At 43.3% G+C, this 19,162-nt stretch overlaps 1 protein-coding gene across 1 annotated transcript in view; it reads right to left on the reverse strand.

The window, feature by feature from the left end:
• Nucleotides 1-19,162, reverse strand: part of hivep2a (HIVEP zinc finger 2a) — a 113,158-nt gene that overhangs the window by 86,188 nt on the left and 7,808 nt on the right. The window contains exon 2 of the mRNA XM_030721258.1: nucleotides 14,769-14,820. The gene's annotated coding sequence lies outside the window, so the exon portion shown is untranslated. The remainder of the gene's footprint in view (nucleotides 1-14,768; nucleotides 14,821-19,162) is intronic.

A 19,162-nucleotide genomic window follows, 5' to 3' on the forward strand; every position in this document is an offset into this window, starting at 1 on the left:
TCCGGGTCCAGGGCCGACCTGCTTCTCTAAACAAAACTCTCTCCAAACAAAGTCTATTCTTTCGTGGTGACCGCATGCCATCGGAGGAGGTTGTTTTGTATGTTTCCACTTTCCCTCAAGTGCAGGTCAGGACAAACCTGAAGACTCACTCAAACTGGACAAACTCCACATAAACATGTGGCTGTTTTTGACTCTCAGGGAAGAGCAGAAACCGTGGAGTCCTAAGACGAGAAACGGCTCTGCAATATTTTTCACTGTGAGCTGAAGAGGATGCTGCTGTTGATATGAGGACGCTTCGTGCCATCCCTGCAAAGCCAGTGTGACAGGTGGGAAACCTTCTGTGTTTCCAGAGTCCTTCAGCTCAGATCATAAAGCAGCCTTCCTTTCAACACACACACACACACACACACGCACACACGCTGCCTAAGAAAAGCATCACCCCACAGACAGAAGCACTTACAGCATCACAGTCTGCTGCCACATACTGTAGCAGCCTCTCTGCCCGCCGCTGGAATCCACAGCTCTGACATTTCTGCCCGCCACAAACCCAACTGGAAACCTTTAACGGCCTGAGGTCGGCCTGAGACAGAGACGCAGATAAATTACAGCGTTTGGCTTGGTGAGGAGGCCCGAAACGGTGACTGGGAGTGTGACTGGGTTCATGCGCAGCGAGCATGTCCCAGTATGTGCCTTTATATGTACGTCTTCATGCCCAAATATGTGTGTCATGGTGTGTTTATGTAGGAATATTTTTCCCTGATATGTTGATTTTCCTTCATGTTCTTGTGTTTTCTGTATTTGTGTCCAGCACATAGAATTATGTTCATTGGATTCTGGAACATGTCAGTGCACCTACAGGGAATTATGTGCTTAGATCCTCAACAAATAAAGCGGCAAAATAAAGACACAGTCACAGGCCACTTTGTTAGGTACACCTGTTCACCCCTTTCTTAATGCAAATATCTAACCTGCCAATCACATGGTCAAGGCAGCCTGCTAAAGTTCAGACTGAGCATCAGAATGAGGAAGAGTGGTGTGATTGTTGGTGCCAGACAGACTGCTCTGAATATTTCATAAACTGCTGAGCTACTGGGGTTTACTGAGGATGGTCTGAAAAAGAGGAAATGCCCAGTGAGCAGCAGTTCTCTGGGCAAAAATACTCTGTTGATGTCAGAGGTCAATAGCCAGAATGCTTCGAGCTGATAGGAAGGCAGCCTCGATTACTACAACTCAATTTCTGCCACAGCGTTCGGCTGGTGGGGTCGGGATTTGGTGTAAACGACATGAAAGCACGGATCCATCATGGTGCGGCTTTAATGATGTGAGGAATATTTTCTTGGCACACTTTGGGCCACTCAGTACCAACTGAGCATCCTTTAAATGCCACAGGCTACCTGAGTATTGTTGCTGACCATGTGCATCCCCTTGATGACCCCAGAGTACCCATCTTGCTTCCAGCAGGATAACGAACCAAGCCACGAAACTCAATTAATCTCAAACTGGTTTCTTGAACATGAAAATGAGCTCACTGTACTTAAATGGCCTCCACGCCCACCAGATCTCAATCCAATAGAGCACCTTTGGGATGAGACGGAACGGATATGGAGCCAATAAATCTGTGATGCTATCATATCAATATGGACCAAAATCTCTGAGGAACGTTTCCGGCAACTTGCTGAATCTGTGCCATGAAGAAGAAAGGCGGCTCTGAAGGCAAAAGGGGGTCCAACCGGGTACTAGCAAGGTGTACCTAATGAAGTGGCCTGAGAGTATATGATACACAATGCAGAGCTCTGAAGTCTTTGTTTTATTCCAGTATGTGCACTTACATTATGATACCTTGCCACATTATTGTTTCCTTGTCTTGTGCCACTAAGTGAGCACTAACACACAAAAATGTACTTTAAGTTCGAGTGTGGGCCTTCCTTTAGATTAGATTCACTATTCTAGGATTTCAGATTATATTATTAGGCTTAGTTAATTATTCATGGTTTTGTGTTGTTTTTCCTCAGCAGACTCCCTCACCACTGTCCAGTGTCCCATTTAAGGCTCTAGGATTACAGGATCTGTAAGACGTGCTGGTATTTATGACTTCAACGTTCACTTTTGGGTGACGTTTATTCACATTTACTGGTTATGTTTTTTTTTCTTACTCATGTGTTTAACTAACCTATCAAGGAGAAACATCCTGCTGACTTAAAGGTCCTCAGTGCAGATTCACAGATTTGATGCAGCTTAGTTTACCTCTGCACTCCCGAATGTGGATTTTCTGCAGTGAAATACCTTAAAATAACTCATAACTCTAATACTTCCCCATAATGTGCTTTACTTTCATGCCATCGCACTTTTTGAAGGAATATCACCATATTTAATTTTTTATTTTTTAAAAAAACAAGCCTTATCTGAACGTATTTGCATAGATATTTCTGGCCCTTAGTTGAACGTCTCTGTGTTTAATATCCAGTGGGAATTACAGAGATGAAGGACAAATTTTACTGATGACACTAAGGTAGTCCAACACGAAATCACACGCATGCACACGCACACACAGACGTCTGACAGCTGCTTCTGATCATCCTATGTAGTTTAAGTTCATAGAGAGGTCTAATATCACCCAGCTGTCAGCCAAATCCTGTCACTGACACCGTTTGTGCGTCTGAGTGTGGAAAACACATTAGGCGCAGATATGCTCAAAACTAACAGCGAAGATATCTGAGCGTCTTTTAATTTCGCCTCGTGCCTCGTCACTTAAAAGGCTGAAAGTGAAGAGAGAGCTGGAGAGAGACCGTACCACTGACAGCTGAAAAGAAAAAGGAGGATCTGTTTTGGATTTCTGGGTTTCTGTTGGTGCATTAGGATGAAAGAGGAGCCGAGGGAAAAGAGGAGAAGAAAGGACAAGGGAGGAAAAGTTAGTCAGAGAAGGAGGGAAAACAAAAGGAGAAGCGAGGGGAAAGAGCAGGGAACGGATTAAAGGAAAGGAGAGAAGGAAGGGAAAAACAGGAGATGAGAGAGGGAGACAAGGAGACATAAAGAGAGAAGGAAAGGAGGAAGAAAGGGGAGAGGAGCACATCGCAGAGGAGACAAACAGGAGAGAAACAAGTTGAGACAAGAGGAGATGGGAGGAGAGGAAAGGGGATGAAAGGGAGGAGAGGATTGCATCCAGAGACAGATAGACAGAGCTTTGAAGAGATGGAGGAGGAGGAGGAGACAGACGGAGATCAGACTGAGTGAAGGATGAAACAAAAAGCAAAGGGACTGAGTGGTTGAAAGAAGGGAGAGGCCTGGATGGAGGGATGGACGGGTTGTGGAAAAACAGGGAGAGAGCACCTCAGAGTGACAAAAGGAGCGGGGGGGGGGGGGGGGGGGGGGGATTACAGTAAGTCTGAAACAAGAAAACGAGAAGAAGAAGAAGAAGAAGAGCAGGATTTCCAGTCTTTTTCAGGAAGTTTCAGTTTTCTGCTTTTTTTTTTTTAAGAAATGTGAGACGTTTTCATTTTCAGCAAAAACACAAATTTGCTCGAAACTTCAATCAGAAAATGCAAATTTGCAGTGTTGAAATGTCAGATGGGGGGTGCATACTCTTTGTACAGGAGGATCATTTATAAGGGCAGGAAGACAAACGCACAATCTAGGAGTTTGTGGTAAAGTGGAGAGCGCTGTACTGCATTGGCGGTAATTGGATGTGACAATTTTGCATAAACATATGTAAAATATTCAGACTTTCTTTTTTTTTAGAACTTAAACCAGAGGAAAAGTTAGACGCAGACAATGTGGATTTATCGTCAAACAGTAATGAGTGGTGTGCAAACTAGAAGGAACATTTTAGTCGCTGTCGTGCCGTGTCCATCTATCCGGCCATTTCCATAAACGCTTATCCAACTTAGGGTGGAGCCCATCCCAGCTGGACAGGTCAGCAGTCCCTCACAGGGCTCAGACAAAGTGTGCTATAAGAACATAAAAAACATGTTGCACTTTGACCTGAAATGACACACCCTGACAAAGCCATCACCATGCAGATCAGAAAGAGTTAATAATTAATTTCTGAGTATCACGGCAGCAAACTCCACTTGTTTACCGACAACATTTTACTTTAATGTTGTCGTTGTGGTGTGTTCAGAGTACAGAGAGGGCGAGCGGGGCTGGGAGAGCAGGTGACATGGAGGTGAGTTAGTGAAAAGAGCAAATATTAATAGTTAAAGTGGGAAAGTTTGGGTCCTCTACCAGAGGCCTGGGAGCTTGAGGGTCCTGCGCGGTATCTTAGCTGTTCCCAGGACTGCATTCTTCTGGACAGAGATCTCGGATGTCGTTCCTGGAATCTGCTGGAGCCATTCTCCCAGTTTTGGGGGCCATTGCTCCGAGTGTTCCAATTACCACGGGGACCACTGTTACCTTCACCTTCCACATCCTCTCCAGCTCCTCTCTGAGCCCTTGGTACTTATAGAGCTTCTCGTGTTCCTTCTTCTTGATGTTACTGTTGCTTTGTATTGCAACGTCTATCACTACGGCCGTCTTCCTCTCCTCATCCACCACTACCATGTCTGGTTGGTTAGCCATCACCAGTGCTAGACCCCTCACCCAAGCCTACCTCAGAATCTGAGCAGAACAGTTCACTTGTGCTGGTGTTGGTGGTCCTAGAAACACACTTTGCAACGTTCTGGTCGTCCAGCAAAGTTCATTTAGGTTTTCAAAACCAGAACAGGGTGATGGAAAGGTTTCAAAACCAGTGTGTACAGCTGACGCTCAGGTGATGGCGCAGGTTGCATGAAGTCCATGCTCCCTATAATAAGTACGTGCACAGCAGTTCTGCCACCACTAGTGTGTTAGTGTGAATGTTTTAACATTATAACTAGCATCTGTTTATTATTTACAAATACATAATAACCATGCTACATTTAAACCTGATCCTATTGCTCTTTAGATAATATTCTGCACAACCAGAGGAAACCACCGTAACTGCTGATACAAACTGCTGCAAAGTTGTAATCATGTATGAGTGATTTACTCTTTTGGTTGGATAGTCTTTATATAACATCCAGAGAAACTTTGAGTTTTCAAGATGCCAAAGAGTAATGCTTTTGATTTTAGTCCGACCGTGATGGAAGTTTATCCCACAGAGGTTTGAAAGGGTTTTAAGAGATAAAAAAGGGGGTTAGATTTTTTTGTGAACCTCCAGATGATCATTTAATCCGTTCACTGGAGTTAAAATGTGAGAGAATTAATACCCCCCCTCCAAAAAAAAGAGCTTCAGGTGGTACCTTGCTCACAGGCACCCTAAGCTGTGAAAAAGAGACACTTGTTTTTCTAAGACTTATCCAGGAATTATACAAATAAAACATACACATCTCCATACTTCAGCACTCATGACTGTTATGAAGACATCAAAAATATTCAGCTGGAGCGTATTTTCAGGTCGTGCCAGATTTACTTCTCCTCTTTGAAGCACTAATTCTTAGCCTGCCAGAGAGCTAACCATCGCTAGCATGCGCTAATCCCCCGTCGCTTGACGGACGAGAGGTGTGAGGTGCTAGCCAGCTGTGCTAGCTTTTAAGCTTTAATACTCTGAGAGTGAGTGAGTGAGCTAGCGTGGAGCTAATCAGTCTTAATGCCATCCATATGGAGTTAGCTCCGGAGATGGCTAGCTACCGTAGCAGCAGCTAATCCTAGCGGCTACAGGAACGAGCTCAATCCCTTCACTTTTACAGAATATGTCAATTTTAGCAACTGCAGCATAAGATTAAGATTAAAGAAGGAGAATAAAAATAGTGCCGAGAGACAAGAGATGGTAGCAAAGAAGATTTAGCACGCTATTTGGGAAGCATGTACTTAGAAATGTTGATGGCTTTAGCGCTTGCTCATTCTAAGGTTTATTATAATTATCTCTGAATATATCTTAGATTAATATAGTTTTATATAAGGGAAACCTAAAGACAGAAAAGGGAGATGCAAAAGAAATAAGAAAAGGCAAATAAACATGGGTGCAGGAGAGACGACGGCACCATTCAAAGCGTTTCTCTAATCTTTCTGGGTTAAGGAGCAGCTAAATTACCAGCTTGGGACAAACATCAGAGGGTCTTTAGTGTGCCGAGTTACAGTGTGAGGACAGGAAATGATGTCATGCTGGTGTGGGCGCAGAAGTATCTCGGTGGCTCTTATCTTTAAGTGCATGTGTGCGCCTCTACAAGTGCTTCACACTGAAGCACCTGCTGCTCTTTCTCTCCCTCAGTCTCCGAAATCACAGCCTTCAGTCGGACCCCTCCTCCTCCTCCTCCTCCTCTTCCATTTCCTCCCGCTCCTCCTCCTTCCGTCCGTCACATGTTATAAGCCAGAGAGGCACTGCGCTGACATGGGCCACAATCTCTCTATTGCTCTCTGTGTTTCAGGCAGGAAGCCACCAAGTGGCACAGCAGAGGCGAGCCACCTGTTCCTCCCTGGCAGAGGAGATCATGGAGGGATGAAAAGATGAACACGAGGGATGGGGGGGGGGGCAAAGAGGAAGAGCAGAGGGATGGAGAAAAGGAACAGAACAGCAGAGGAAGATAAATGTGGAAGCAGGGGAAAGAGGAAAATTGTAACAAATTTAGAACAAAGGACGAAAAGAAGGTAAAGGGAGGCAGGAGGAAACAAGACAGAGAAGAAGAAAAAGGGAAAGGGTGGATGAAAGAAAGGAGTGAGGGAGAAACAAAAGGAGGGACAGCAAAGGTACAGAAAAGGTATAAAAAGATAGGATAGTGAGAAAATGATGGAGAAGGGATGAGACTAAAGAGGAGATTGGGGCTGAGGAAAGGGAAAGATTGAGGGATAAGAGAGACTAGCAGAAATTGGATGGATAGTAGAGAAAGAAACAAAAGGATGAAGGTAAGAAAGACGAAAGATCGTCAGGAAGGCGAAGGAATGAAAGGAGATGAAAAGGGAAAATGAAAGATTACAAAAAAATCAACTGGAAGCAGAGACGGAGCGAAAGGATGCTGGAAGTGACAGGAGGCGACGTGAGGTGGAGAAAGCAGAGGACGCCTAATTACAATCCCTCCTCTCTCTCTCTTGACCTTGTCCTCTCTCCATTCATCACTCTGGCTCTTCCTCCCACAAACATCCTGTTATTTTTTTTTCTGAACACCTCTTGAGCGGAGCGGCCTCCGCGTCATCCTGCAGGACACAAGTGATGCTCCATGAAAAAAAAAAGGAGCTGTCGCTGACAGGCCTTTCACTGCTCAAACACTCAGAAGGTCACCTTTGAGAACGAACTAATGACTCGCTTAAAGACGCTTACAGGTTATAAATGTAGCCGTTGGGTGTTTATATGTATTAGATACATTCACAGTATGATTTGATTGGGTAGCAGCAGCGCTCGTGCAGTAAAGTCGAACTTTTTTTCAGCTCTTCAGCACAAACATCCCATTCAAAGTCAATGAGAGGCGAGAAAACCATATATGGGAATCTTTCCAAAAAAAGCAGTGCTGCCAACTGTTTGTCCAAAAGACTGAATTAGTCTCAAGTCGCTGTTTTGTCCCTAAAGGACAAAGAAGAGTCACTAAAGTGACAAAGCTGGCAACAGTGCTGAATGAAGACTCAGACTGAGAGGAGTTCAAATGGTGTAATGTATGTAATGCTATTAATGTATGCAGATTAATATATGCAGAAATGCATGAACGACATATGAAGAGTGCAGTTTCTATCTGTCTCTCTCTCTCACACACACACACACACACACACACACACACACACACACACACACACACACACACACATATTTAGAGCATGTACAGGAAATGTGCAGGCTGCAAGAGCAACAAAGCTGTCATTTGCATGAGGAACGATGCGGAAGCGAAACCAAAGCTCTTTATTGTACCGCACTCAGACACACCACTATTACTCTCCCTCCCTCTATATGTCTCTCTCTCTCTCTCACACACACACACACACACACACACACACACACACACACACACACACACACACGCTGCTTTCCATGCCATTTGAATGCACAAACAAAGAGGCCAGTGGACTTCTGGTTACATGGAGGAAATGGGAACTAAACTAACTGCTGTTGTCTCGGCAATATTCATATCCCACTAATGCTATTCAAATTAGTCGCTCTGTTATCTCACTCTTGACCTGCACACACACACACACACACACACACACACACACACACACACACACACACACACACACACACACACAGATGAACGCACATACACACACACACCAGGAGGGCAACCACTCATTCTGACACAGTGCACATGATCGTCACTCTGCCCTCCACAAGTGTGTGTGTGTGTGTGTGTGTGTGTGTGTGTGTGTGTGTGTGTGTGTGTGTGTGTGTATCAGGCTCACTCTCCAATGCGATGCTGTCAAGGGCACAGCTTGCATCCACTGTACCAAGCTGTGGTCACCATGGTAACAGAACATACACTTCTTCCTCTTCACCTCCTTCTCCGCCTTTTTTTTTCTCGACTGTCTTTATCAGAGCGTACTATTTTGTAGGAGTGGACGTGTGCGTTCCTCTCACTTCCTCGTCTGACTCAGGCTGATGTGAAGCTCAGGGTTTAATGCTGTCCATTACCAGTTTCTCAGTGTACTTCTCTACTCACTGTTTACCACTGTGCCCATTTGGTTCTCCAGCTCTTATTTTTTTCTCCTATTAAAATTTCCCTTCTATTATTTTTACCTCATTTTATGTATTTTTCACTCTTTTTTTCACTTGTTTTGCAGTCAGTGTTCAGGTCTTGTTACTGTCTCTGCCATCCAGACCTCTTCTTATAATATTTACGCTTTTGATTGTTTTAAATAAAGACTAATCTTGATTCTACTTTTGGAGTTTCATATCCCGGCAGCTGATTTACTATCTGTTCAAATGAAAAGTATGGAAACACTTGGGAACAGTGAAATATGAACTCAAACAGATAAAATGTTGCACAAATACATCTTGTGTGTTTATGAACCATTTGACACTGTTCAGTAATAACCGATCAATGCTCACATTGTAAATGTTGCTATAATGTGTGGTACTTTCTTTAACATTTGACACACACACACAATGTCAAATCAGTTAGCAGAGGGTGGCTAATATTAGCAGCTCTGGCAGCAGCAGCCTTCTCTCTTTCTTCACAGGCCGGCGTCCTCACATCTGTGCAGAACGCAGTGACACATCTGAGCGATGTGTCTCTGCACGCATTAGGCTTCAGCCGTCTGTCGGGGCTGCAGCCCGGGCACAAAATGTCAGGAACAATGGTTTATCTGTGTTGTGCATTCATAAAACTAGTACTTCTGCTGACAGCATCATAACATATCATGCATAACTAAAGTTTTTGGATATAAATTAGAAGTAAAATTGCACGATACTTTTATGAGGGGTCATAGGTGCATAAATGCTAAAAAAAGAGGTCATTATAGCCCATTGCTGGTGGTTGCCAGGCGACATGAAGACATCATAATATCTGATATAGATAAGAACTTTCAGGGGCCCAAAGCTTTGATTATAATCTGCTGCAGACACGAGCAGGACAGCTGGGAACGCAAGAGCTGAGCAGTCATTCCTGTTCTGCATCTTTGAAGTCTGCCGCCTGGGACGCACGTGCAGTTGATACATTGTAACATAAAGTCACAGAAAAATCGGCAGAAACACAGATGTCCAACGCAGACCCTCGCACACGCTGTCTGACGATGAAATTGACCTCACTCAGACCCAAGCAGGGCGCACTTGCAAACACGGAGTACAATCCAGGCCTGAGGTGTACTTGTGCGCCAGGTTTGGTTGGTTAACTCCTGAAGGGTTGGAGCCCACCAACGACAAACCTGTGGAATACCAGCTGTTTAATCTGAAAACTGTTGCTCTGGTTTTGTGTCATATTCAAAAACACTAAGAATTACTATGAATGTGTGCTAAGCAAATACTGGCCCTCATTTAGTAAACAAAAAATGAGCTTACACACTAAATCATCCACAGATTTATGACCTGTGCACACCGGCCAGTTGGGCTCGCGCTCGCTGTCTGCAATCTGCAGACTATCAACAAAACAGGAGAAAGTCCACGTGAAGAAAATGAAATAATAGTATCTGAGGTCCAAGGAGGAAAAAGGGGGCAGCTTTCCAAAGTATTTCCACAGGAGTGATGACTGTTTACATAAATAAATAAGAGGGAATATCATTTACCCTGAGACACTCGCTGTGTCATCCACAGATTTGTGTTAGTAAATGAGGGCTATTAACCTTATAGCATGTAAAGGTCTCTGTTACGCTTCTGAATGAGCTGCATTTCCTCATTCATTTGTTTTTATCCTTTTCTGAATATCTGCAGGTGCTGGAAATTAAGATGGGAAGGACAGCGCTGCATAGATCCCACAGCCTACACTACGTGATTATAGGTTATTTATCTGCAAAATTTAAGATTTGCAAAATGTTCCCAGATAGGAAGGCTAGCTTTATGCACAGGAAACAGACACCAATGCAGGATGAAGCCGGGTCACAACGTGGCAACAATGTCAGAAGAGGGAGCGCTGTCTGCCCTGCAGCTCTCACAGTCCATCCAAACAAAGAACCCAAAATATCATCTGCTTTTTTAATCTGAATATCCACAAAGTCACCAAAGGCTCATAAGGATAGGGGCAGGGTTAGGTTAAACTCTCTTTTTAATAAAATTTTCACCTATTTGGAACACCCACATTTTAAAGCTTTTAAAGGAAAATCTGACATGCCAAAATCAGTATATGGGACTTTTTTTAATTTGCCTGTTAGCTAAAATAAAACCCTAACGCTAACCTTAACCCTAGCAGAACCCTTACCCAAGAGACCTGGCAGATATTAAGAGATTAATTTGCTAATTTCTCAGCATTACACCTCCCAAATACCAGGTAAGAAATATTTCATAATTTGTGCTTTCTGCCACTTACAGTCAGTTTCCTTCTCAGAAATCCGTGCACACAAAAACACTGACATGCACGAAAACACTGTCAGAACAGCCGTTGATATCTGTGCCCTTCAATATCCTCAAAAACCACCACACACACACAAACACACAGGCACACACACACACACACTCACAGACATCATGTGCATTTTAGAGTGCACCCTCTGCAAGCACTGACGCACATCCTGTGCATGTTTTCTGCTGTGTGTTTGTGTGCATGAGTGCGTAACCTCGTGTGCACAGAAATGACACCGTATGAAGTTTAAAGACCCACACGACTGTGCTTTGAGGTGCAGATAGTAATCTTTGCTTTACATGATCTATTTCTGTGCAGTCTGCCTCAACCACACACACACACACACACACACAGAAACAAAGACTCGTGGGTGACAACACATACACTTATAGAAGAAAGCATGATGTGAGAGGCAGCGGGAGATAGAAGGAGAGAAAGACGGAGGATGTTTGGATTACATAGTTCATCTCATCCTTGATACCAAGCCGCCAGTTTCACAGGAAGAGGAAGTGACACCGCTGACTCTCTCTCTCTCACAGACACACACACACACACACACAATATGCAACTTCTTCTGCTATCCATCATATTTGCCCCCAACACACATTTGAAAAGCAAAGAACGCAAAAGCCCAGTCACTAATCTTCAGCCTCCAGTACACACCTCGGCCATCCATCATTTTTAGTGTAATCTTCACCGCAGCAGTCGCTTCACGAGTCCTCCTTCATGAATTATCCTCCATCTGTTTATAGTCACTGCTGTATCAGTGTTTTTCTTCCAGCACCAGCACTATTCCTGCACAGCTCCTCTAATATCCTCCTGCTTTGAACTCAAGATACTAAACACTCGTCCTTGATGATCACTGTGAGGAGATGCTAATGCTTATGTCTGTTTACTGCCTCTTGACCTCTGACCTTCCCATTATTGCAGGAAACGAAGCTTCATCAACTACATTAAAACATTAATGGCCCTAAAAAGCTCACATCCTCCCTGACCTCCATATTAATTTAAACACAGAGGTGGCAGCTGCACAGAGATGAGGTCTGCATTCAGTCTTTTGATGCTACGGTATTATCGGTAGAATAAAGGATCACTACCGAGAAGCACCACCTCATACAGGATTAGACATTTATTGATTATTTATTTATTAATAGGGAATGATGGATGAGTTTGGGGCAGTGATCTACTCCTTAGACTGAGGTTTGGAGAAGGCCTCACTGAGGATCAGCAGTGGTTCCCAGGTCGGGCAGACCCCAGTGGTACCAGTGAGAGATAGTGACCAACCAACAACCAGGCACGCAGTGCGGGGAGGCACCGATGATGTACGACTAGGAGGGAAGTTCTGCTAGGAGGGAGGTCCTGCTACTGAACTTCAGATAAATTATCTCCAACTGAAAGAAAAGACGTGATGTGCAGGATTTATTTTACACTTTCTATCAACGCTGCTTTACCAGAGACGTTAACGTCAAAGGTGCTGGTTGTCCCAAACAGCCAATCATCTGCTTTTTACCAGCTGTGTGCCCGCTGTGTGGTGGCAAGCACGTCTGCTCATTATCATAGTAAAGTTGTAGGTGAGAGCTCTTAATGCTCCTCTCATTCTGTGGCCACAACACAGTTAAGCATAGCATCTATTCGGTGCTCTGGCGGGATGAGCCAGAGAGGTTCACCACATCTGCAGCCCGGACTGAGCTGTAAGCGTGTGCTGAAACTTTACAAGCCTTTTTCATGAGGTCTTCATCGAGATGAGTGCTCGTAATAACTCCCTGGAGGTGTTTCCGAGATGGTCGCTGGGCGGCAAGACTGGAGTTAATGCATCTCCAGAACACGGTTTATTTTGGGTCTTAGGTAGGATATCTTCACATCACATGATTTCTTATTGATATTTCTCAGTGATAACCGCTGTCAACTGAAAATGATTTAAAAGACTGCTGAACTGAGAGTTTTTAGCTTTATGGATATGAGAGTTTCCCAATAAAACCAGAAGGTTAAAAATAGCATTCACACGTTCAAAATTAGTGACTATGTTTCCCCTTTTAGTGGTAATAATTCTCAAGGTCCTTCCAAAAACTTACACAGTATGAGGTGGAAATTTTTTTATATTATCTGATTTTTTTTAGCTCTGCCTTTTTCTTTTTTTTTTTTTATATCATAAAGTGTGTGAAAAGAAAAAGCCACGCCTTCATGCCAGTTAATGTCTATAAAACGAGAGCTCCGGTAAAATTTCCCACGTGGTGTTATTTTCCTGCTACTGTGGAAACATTTCTTTACATACCTTTTTGTGCATTTGTTACTCATAAAATGTAACAAATGTCAAAGCTCGAGTGGAGACAGACCTGGAGATAAGCTGTAACTTGACTGACTTGGCAAAGGTATAAAAACCACGAGGCAGTAATTCCAGTTTGAGATGACAAAACATGAGAATTAATGATGTGTGTGTGATGTCTGGCACTGCTGTAGTTCCTCTGATACAAACCCCTGCTGAGGACCAAAGGTACGCAATATTTTCTTATTATTACCCTCATTTTTTTTTTTTTTTTCTGGCACAAATTGTGTGTCATTGTTAAACCACAGCTTGAAGAGATTTGTATAATTGAAAGGTATACAAGGTTTACCAGTGTTTGGGTCCTTACTCCCGCTCTGCCTTCTCCCTTTATATAATCTCCATAATCAGCTCAGCTCGCAAAAACTTTGGTCTCGGCAAACAAAGGCCGACCTGATCGGTGCGTGCGAGGAGCAGAATTAGATCATTTACCAAAGAGTGCAAAGCCGTTAATGAGAGAGAATCACAGAAACGTGATTGCAGGCAGCGGGAACGTTAACGTGAGCTCTGTCATTTGCGCTCCCGGCTGAGGTCACACCTCCGGTAACGAAGCTGGCCAGTTTCCCCGGCAACCAGCCGGGAGAAAAGGGTTGAGAGTAATTCCGGTTAAATGAAAACAGCTCGAACGGCTCCTCGTCTCACCGCCTGTGTTTCTTTATGAGCCTCCCTCGAGTTCTCATCGCAGCAGAATCAGCCATTTCAAACCATACAGAGGTGGTTATTATTACCAGGAAGCCAAACACCACTTTTGTACTTGTTCATAATCAGTTGAAATATATGTATTTTCTACACTCAAACCACATTTTAGAGGAAACTTTAACTGTGTTATACTTTTCCTTATTATCTGCCAAATACAGTTTGTTGCTCGTATTAAAGTTTCGGCTAATGAGAACAGCATACTGTACGTCAAAGCAATTCCTGTGAACCAACAGCTCACAGAGATCACTTCAGACAGCTCTAAACGCTCCTTTTAAAAGGTATTTCTTCTATTTATGATGTCAGTATCAGAAAAGATATCCTAATTTGGACATCTCTGATCATCTTCTGTTTGCAAAGGGCAGCCAATCAGTAGCTTAAAGGAGGCTGGAGTTAAACCAGCTTGTTTCAGACAGAGGGAACACTAAGTGGCTGCGCAGAGGCAGAGTGCAGATAAATAGGGATTATTTTGAGCAGCGAATCATGCAAAGCTACTCCAGCAGAGTCTAAGAAGTTGAAGTGAGTCCGCTTTAACCTAAACAACCCAGCCTCCTGGTTTTCGTTACCTTATTTTACTGAACAAAATTTCACTGGAGGCATAATTTTACTTTTATTACAGAGTTTTAAAGATGAGCTGTAACATTGTCTCAGTCACTGATTTGCCATAATTTTAATATATATTAGACAGAACCAAATGTTACTACTCGCTAATCTTCATTACTCTGTTTTATGTGTTTCCATTTTGTGCGCTGTGACTGGATGTTGTGTATTATTTCAGCCTACAGCTACCACACAGAAGCACACAGTGAGGTATCAGTTTGTGGAACTACCTGGTGGAACCGTTGGCTTTCTGGTCGGGTTTATCAAGCACACAAAGCGCCCCTGGGGGAAAGAGACAGATGACAGAATTAGAGCATGATGTGACTTTATGCAAATATACACTGCATAGACACTGTATGCGTACTGCATGCAGGCAACATGGCCGCCTCCTTCACCGGAGTCATGCTGATTTCTGATGTGTTGCCAAACGTCCGTGCAGTCTGTGTCACACATGTCCTACCCCCTAAAACTGAGACTGAAGTCAAACAAATCATTTTAATCTTTTTTCATTAGATTTGGTTGTTTTGGGTTTTTTTTTTTTTTTGCTTCAGTACAACTAAACATGCAGCCTCACTCTCTTCTCTTTAATTCAGAGAGCGACTTGGAAGTTGTTGGTCCACAATGAAACTGCCCAGGGCTTTACCAAGACGGTTGCCAAGTGGTGAGGAAAAAGAGGAGAAATAATAATATCTGCCTCACAGCTCACTGATCTAAAACTCACTAATTAAAAAGTCACACTGCATTTATTTTATCCCTCCTAAACTGATGCGTAAAACTGATAAATTCCTGTTTTATAGGGACCATTTCAACTTCTAGGAGCGTATGCTGGTCGCCTAACCAAAAAATGATTTTCCTATAGCAAACAAGGAATTTTAGATGGATTAACTTTGTGGCAATAGTTTAGGAAAGGCCCTTTCCTGTTTAAACATTACAATGGCTCCAAACATGAAGCCAGGTTCAAGAGGAAATGGTTTTCAAGTTTAGTGTGAAAACATTTGGCTGACCTCAAGCCCATAAAACCCTGTTGGGATGAACTGGAATGCATGTTGTCAACCAGGTCTTTCATCCAACATCAGTGTTGGACTAAATGAGAGTAAGTCCCCAACTGAGGTGGGGATAAGTTTATCCCAGGAGACCTACACCACACCTACAGCCCATTTACAAACACCAGTTAACCTAACAAGCAGGTCTTCGGCCTGCAGGAGGAAACCGGAGCACCCAGAGGTGCAGGCACAGGGAGAACATCCAAACTCTAAACAGAAGGTTCCCAGAATACCAGGAGGACAAAACCTCAAAAACATATATACATATATAACCAAAGGGCAAGTGAAAATAAAAATTAAAAGACATAAAAGAAAATAAGTATGGATAAAGTGGTCCCACATGGAGCACAAACTCCGCTCTCCTTGATGAAAGTCCGGTGTTACGCTGAAGTATTCAGCCAACATGCCTGCCTTTCTTCCTGTTTCACCTCTCAAACGCTCACATCAGCGTTTCCCACACATTTGGAATCCGTTTGTGGCACTAGTGGCGATGGTGTGTGAACATCAGTGCAATGCAAACTATCGTTCGTACGGTACACCTCCACGAATCTTTTAAATGCCAAGTCGGCTGCTATAAATAAAGAATGGCGCAATCATTCAGCTGCTTCTGTACTGCACAGATGGACTTCAACAGCAGAAGGTCTTCTTGTTGTGCTCGGTGCAGCGAGCCATGAATCACTTCTTCATACGGGCCGTGTTTTAGCTCACAGTGGAGCTCCAGATCAGAATAAAGAATAACAATGCCTAGTTGTATTTCAAGATGGTGGCACTGGAGTTCATCACAAGAGACTCAAGCGGTGTTCACGCCATCAAAGACAGCCACAGCGAGCTAGCAGGTAGTAACGCATGGGAGAAAATTAGCCAGTTACCAGTTACTGAACTTTCAAAAATAATGCAACAGCCACACAGGGACAAACAGCGGTCGGAGGCCACAGCACAAGCAAAATTACTGGAACTGTGCGATTAACTTTGTTGCCTTTAAAACGTTTGCTTTAAAGACGAGGACGAGGTCTGCGACCGCTCGCAGTAAGCTGCTGTTTTCAGAGTTTAGCTGGAGCCTCATAGATCTCAAATCCAAGAATTCCTCCACAAATAGTGATGCAGTGGCGTATTAGCGCTCACTTTTAAATAGGAATATAACCAGAATACAACCAGTCGGCTGGCTGCCTCTGGTTGATTGCAACGTGTTGACAATTTGTCTGCATTTATAAACTGGACACCAATTACATGCAAACCTTCGCCAAACTTTTAACTGCCAGACTGACTGCAGTCCATCTGATCTGCACCACAATTCAATCAAACGTACCGGTCGCTGCAACTACTTGCAAAGCGCTCTCCGACAGTTCTGAGTTTCAACGAGGTTGCCGTCCTATTTTTACTCTAGTGTGACTGAGCCGTAAGAGCTTCAGGTCTGTCCACTAGTAAATTAATAAATAACAATAAAAATTAAAAATGTTTCGTTAAATATACTAAAGTGGCCGTTAATGTAATTGGCCAGCCTGTCGAGTCAGTGTGCGACTGACACACTGTGTGGCTCAGGTTTGGGAACATGTTACAGTTTCAGTCGTTTCAAAGGTCAAAAGGTCCTGAGACTCTCCCGGTGTATAAATATCAGTGCAGAATTTAAATTGGTGTCGGTTAATAAGAAAAAGCAGCGACGCTTCTGTAGCATCTTCATGACAGCAGATGTGACTTGCTGATCCTGTGGTTTGTAATCATAAATTCCTAAAAACACTTCCTCAGTCTCTGCTGCCGTCTTAGAGGATTTGCAGCGTTTGACACTGACATTTCAAACCCGGCAATGAGCAAATAAAAACACACGACATCCTGTCTTAGAGCTTCAGATCATTCATGTCATCCGTTTGTCATCTTGATTCTCACTTTTTTTCTTTGGGTGATGATATTTTCCTTTGTTTTTAAGCCCACTGGGGTTTCTGTTCAGTCTCACCTGCTGAGATTGGATTTCTTTTCATCCTCAGATATTTTCTGAAGTGTTTTTTATCTTTTGTATGGACATGCAAATAACTCACCCTAAACCTACAGCAGCAGCCGTCTCTGTGTTTCCACTGCGATAAAATCAGACTGGGCAGCAAAGCCTGGGAACGACACGCCAACACCAGTTAGAGGCTCAACAAAGTTTCTTCTTACACTTTGCTTTAACTTTTGATGCCAAATGTTTTGTGGTGGATCTTTTGTAATGAGAGCTTTAAGAAAAAAAAAAACCCTCATGAGTATTACACATGATCAGTGCACAATGTTTATCTCATTTTATCATTTTTTTATTGTAATTTACCATTAAAGGTTCATCTGCTTACCCTAAAATGTGTCTAATGTGCGTCACTCGGCTTGCCTACATTTCCCAAAATGCCTTTGGACATCCCCCAGAGAAAATGTCAGGGTTCAGCAGGGTTTTACCTGCACTTAGGACTCAGCAGTGAAGTATGAAAGTGAGAGTTTCCCAGTGAGAGAAAGTGAGAAGTTTTTAATTGACTGAACACTCACTGCAGCGTATTCTGGTTCGGGTTTCATTTCCGTGGGTGCAGAAATGTAAATATTCCCAGTATGAGTGCAGAGCGTCGGCACAAAATAGCGGCACGAAATTCTGAGTGACTAACATGAAAACGTGTTTGAGATCACAGGTATTTGTTTCTTTTGATCACACTATCCTGTCTAGCCGTCTAAGATTAAGAGAAAAAAAAACAACTGAGTGTATGGGTGTTGATTAAAGCAAGAATTTGATCCAATATTAATGAAAATATGCTCATCAAATTCACTTTTAAATCTCATACTGAAGTAACAAAAGTTCAAAATAATTTCATATTATACTCATGGTATGAAAGGCTGCTATTTACAGTTTAGCTAATTTGGTAACTAACATGATACAATTTAAGCTTAGAGGCCACTTTATTATGTACACCTTGCTAGTACTGGGCTGGAGCTCCTTTTGCCTTCATTCTTCACGGCACAGATTCAACAAGGTGCAGAATATGTTCCTCTAGATTCACATTACACAGTTGCTGCAGATTTGTCCCAAGGTTGCTCTATTGGATTGCCATCTGGTCACTGTGGAGGCCATTTGAGTACACAGTGAACTCACTGACATGTTCAAGAGACCAGTTTGAGATGATCTGAGCTTTGGTGCATTATCCTGCTGGGAGCAGTCACTGGAAGATGGGTACACTGAGGTTATAAAGAGACGGTCGTGGTCAGCGACAATACTCAAATAGGCTGTGGTGTATCTGTGATGCTCAGTTGGTGCAAAGGGGCCTAAAGTGTGCCAAGAAAATATCCCCCATAGCATTACTCCACCAGCAGCCCGAACCGGTGATACAATGCAGGATGGGTTCATGCTTTCATGGGGTTTATGCCAAATTCTGAGCCTCTGAATGCAGAAATCGAGACTCGTCAGGCCAGGCAACATTTCATGTCAACCACTGTCCATTTTTGTTGAGTTTGTGTGATTTGTAACCTCAGTTTCCTGTTCTTAGCTGACAGGAGTGCCACCCCGGTGTGGTCTTCTGTCGCTGTAGCCCATCTGCTTCAAGGTTCAACATGTTGTGCATTCAGAGATGCTCTTCTGC

The sequence above is a fragment of the Archocentrus centrarchus genome, chromosome 24, assembly GCF_007364275.1.
Source record: "Archocentrus centrarchus isolate MPI-CPG fArcCen1 chromosome 24, fArcCen1, whole genome shotgun sequence".
In the NCBI taxonomy this organism is placed as follows: domain Eukaryota; kingdom Metazoa; phylum Chordata; class Actinopteri; order Cichliformes; family Cichlidae; genus Archocentrus; species Archocentrus centrarchus.